General features: G+C 34.5%; 1 long non-coding RNA gene across 1 annotated transcript; it reads left to right on the top strand.

Annotated features, from left to right (window-relative positions):
* Nucleotides 1-697: 697 nt before the first annotated feature.
* Nucleotides 698-3896, top strand: LOC104916839. Its single transcript, XR_002110718.2, has 3 exons — nt 698-852; nt 2224-2344; nt 3788-3896. It is a non-coding gene; the product is annotated as an uncharacterized LOC104916839 (long non-coding RNA).
* The last annotated feature ends 31 nt before the right edge of the window (nt 3897-3927 follow it).

The following is a 3927-nucleotide window of genomic DNA, read 5'->3' as shown; positions in this document are numbered from 1 at the left end:
AGAAACTTTTGAAGGTGATTTAACTTTTAATGGTAGAAATATTTTCTGATATTTATAATTCATTGTTGAATTGAATGATATAATTGTCTTAGGATGGAAATATGATATTTAGCAAAATCACTTGCACAAAAACTGTTGGGAGAAGAAAATTATAAATGCAGCATTGTCTTTTTTTTTCTGCCTTATAGATCATTAGCTGTCTTTTTCCTATTGCTTTCTCAGCAGTTGTTATAAAATATACTGTGCAAGAGATGAAAAGGGGAGACAAAAGCTTGCTATTTTGGTTTACTTTTGTGAGTTTTTGAATGCACACTTGCAGCTGTAATTGTGTAGGACTAGAGTCTTCAAATTTTTCTGCAGTTCTCTCTTGTAGAGGGGTTGTGTTTCTAGTATTGAAGAAATACAAGCCACTTGTGCTCTACAGTATGAATCAGATAAGGAGCAAATTTTTAACAATCAATTACTATTTACTTTCATCTAGTAAACAGTTTGAATATCTTGATGAAACTTCACTATATGCTAAGAGAGATGGTGATGAATTGTTTCACTCCTGTGCCTGAAAATATTTTAAATCTTGATTCAAGTTTCTTGCTTTCAATTAATTATTTTTTTACTACTTTTTTTTTCTTTCCCAAAATATATCTTATCCTTTTAGGCCTGAAAAGTTTACAAGTATTTGCTAATATGTTGAGGTGTTCATAAATCTTCTCGTATTAGGAAGGAAACATGCCATTGGAAGATTTACTGGCATTCTATGGATATGAACCCACGATTCCAGTTATGGCAGGTTCCAGTGTGAATAGCTCTCCAAGTGAACTTGCAGATGAACTTCCAGATATGACTTTAGATAAAGTAAGTCAGAGCCATTTTTTCCCCAGTATTACAATTTAAAAGCAGAAATCCATGTGACTTCAAATAATACTTAACATTTCCTTATCTCTTGATGTTTCAGAATGCCTATCTTTGTCAATTTCAATATACAGTCAAGAACTACTGTATTCATTCATTCATTTTCAAGGACACTGAGAATCTGATTCTAATTCATTCCTATTCATATTTGCATACCAGTAATACTTGGTGCATACTCTGTTAGCCCTTGACTATTGTGGTGTTATCTGTCTCCCCTGAATACACCTTGAGCTCAGTGCAGCTATCATGACCAGATGCATCTGTCACAGATACCACTGATGGTTATTGTTTGAACAGGGTTGCGGGTTGGGGGGAAAGCACGCTGTCACAGTGTCATGTACCAAAACTTATGTAGATAACTTAAAGTGCTCACTTGAATGCTTTAGAATGTTCCTTTCAGATGCATATAATTTGTGAAAGGCCTTAACTTTGTGAGGGGGGAGGGGTGTGAGTGAAGGAGACAGAGATAGTAACACACACAGTCATTACAGCTAAATACATTGCTGATGTAAAAAGACAAAACAATTTGGTCTCTGTGATTTGCAGGCTAACATTGAATTCTGACATTTTACTCTGTTTATAAAATCTGTAGATAGTAAGTATATGTTGCTTTTTTTTCTAACATACATCACTTACAGATAAGCCCCATAGAAAGTTGAATATGAATATAGTTATGGCTCTGCACATCTAATTCTCATTAGATTCATGATTGTGTTGAGGTTACAAAAATGTAGTCAACTTGTTGTCTAATATAGTTCTTTCCCTCCCTAACCTATATACAGAGGAGTTCAAATATGTCTACTAGTGCTTTTTTTCCCCCGTTTTCCTTTGAAAACTTGAGTTTTTTGTGTGTTTTGGAAAGATAACGGGTTGTCTATTTTCTGTAACTGTCCTCTCAGCAAAAGCCTGCAGAAGTGCCTGACCTATTTTCTTTTTCCAGAGTATATGGGTAACAGCCTCTTAAAGCTTCAGTGTATCTGTGATATAAAGAATGACAAAATTCTAAAGTTTTGAGGCACTTTTCATTGATATTTTTCATTGGAAGTGGTTGGAAGCACGTCTGAGATAGTTGCAGAGGTTACTTCTTGTGCCTTTATTTTAATAGAAGACAAAGGGGGAACAAACCCATGTTCAACTCTGAAATGAAGTTAAGTTTCTTAGATTTAGGAGGAGCAAACTAGCTTTTTAATTAAGGGAGTACAATCTGCTAAAATACTTACTGTGAAATAATTTACTGAATCTAAATGCTCACCAGTCCATACTTAATAGACAATCTGAGATTATTTACTTAATTATTTTATTTTAATGATACAGGAGGAAATAGCTAAAGACCTCTTGTCGGGTGATGATGGAGAAACACAGTCCTCTGCTGATGACTTGACACCATCAGTTACTTCACATGAGGCTACAGACTTCTTTCCTCGGCCATTAAGATGTAGGAAATCTAATTTTATAACAGCACTCAAAGCAGTCTTGTCATTACATATGACTTTCTAGCTTAAAATATCAGAGTTGCAGAGTACTGCTGACTTACTAATGGTTGAGAAACAGTGCTTTGGAGGATGTTGTATGTGAATGTTGTCTTTGATTGTTATTACTAATTACCTGAAAGACCTACATTTGGTATTGTGCTCGAAACCAAAATACAATTTATTTCTCTGCAAATACAGTGACTTTTCATAGTTAATAGTTAATGTGGTGTTGAGGAACACTCTTTATGATTTTCAGTATTTGTGAATATGAATGAAAGTGAATGACACAAATATATAGCTCATTCTTTTAAGTTAGTGTTTCTCTACTAAAATTTTGCTGCTGTTTTTAAGCCAGTGGCTTCAGTTCAGCTAGAGAATGTGAGTCTGGCTGTGATTTCTTTGTGATTATTTCCTTTCGCGCATTGAGCTATTTTTTGGGGGGATTATATCCTGCTAAAGAAGGATGATGAAGATGATGTGCTGCCTCAGTCGCCTGCAGGTGTAGTTCTTAGCATGTTGCTGATTCTGTAATGTAAGACATTCTTATTTAAGGTGAGATACAAAAATCCTTAAAAACTATAATGCTCTTGCAATTAAGCAAACATCAACTTTGCTGACACTTAAATGTTGCTTGTGAACTGTTAATGAATATGACACTGAAAATGCGGCAGCTTTAATCTTATTGTAATGGTAGATTACATTCTACTAGGAATTATACATCTGTAAAAATTTCAGAACCCAGTACCACAGTGTTACAGTTTCTAAAATATGAGTAGTTCTGTGAAGTACTGTATTTGAAATACTTGGAGTGCTTTGCTGTCTTTCTTCCCAAGGAGGGGAGAAAAAAAGTAAAAAAGAATAAGCAATAAGCTGCCTTTTGCTTATTCTATTTTGTATATCGCTGCTATATCTTCACTCCATGTTGAGGCAGCCTTGTTTAAAAGAATGTTTTGAATACCCATTAAAACTTCAAATTACAGGCTTTGGTAGATAATAAAGACTTGCCTTCAACATACATTTTTGTGATTAACTGGGGCTAAGTTGTAGCCCTGAAGGTTTGTTTTCTCATACCTTTTCTATAATGTGTAAGCCTTCACTGAAAGGGAGAGGGGAAAGAACAAAAGAGAAGAAAAATGATTTTATTCCCTTTTGACTGTTAGAAATACGTTAGGTTGTCTCAGTTGCAGTCATGATAAATGTTTCAGTTCTGCAGTATACAAGTACTGGTGCTTTCTGACTTGATGCTGTAGTTTGATAGAAGTGTAGAGCAACAGACTTGTGATCAATGTATCCCTGAATAAAAGCAGCTGCTTCTTTCAAAAGTAAAAGATAAACAACAATTTGCTGTAGTTATGTTTAAAGTGAAAATGCTTCCTAGCTAAAACCAAACATTTTTGTGTCTGAAGCAAACACTACTTGTGATGGAGATAAAGAATCAGATGGTGAAGATGTGGAGGTAGACAGTGGTAATACATCCGAAGATTTGAGAAAGGTAATAATTATTTTATAAAACAAAAAAACACCAACAGTTCAAATAATGTGTGTG

Source organism: Meleagris gallopavo, unplaced genomic scaffold, assembly GCF_000146605.3.
Source record: "Meleagris gallopavo isolate NT-WF06-2002-E0010 breed Aviagen turkey brand Nicholas breeding stock unplaced genomic scaffold, Turkey_5.1 ChrUn_random_7180001949137, whole genome shotgun sequence".
In the NCBI taxonomy this organism is placed as follows: Eukaryota; Metazoa; Chordata; class Aves; order Galliformes; family Phasianidae; genus Meleagris; species Meleagris gallopavo.
Note: the sequence above shows the minus strand (reverse complement) of the source record. Positions and strands in the feature narration are given on the sequence as shown.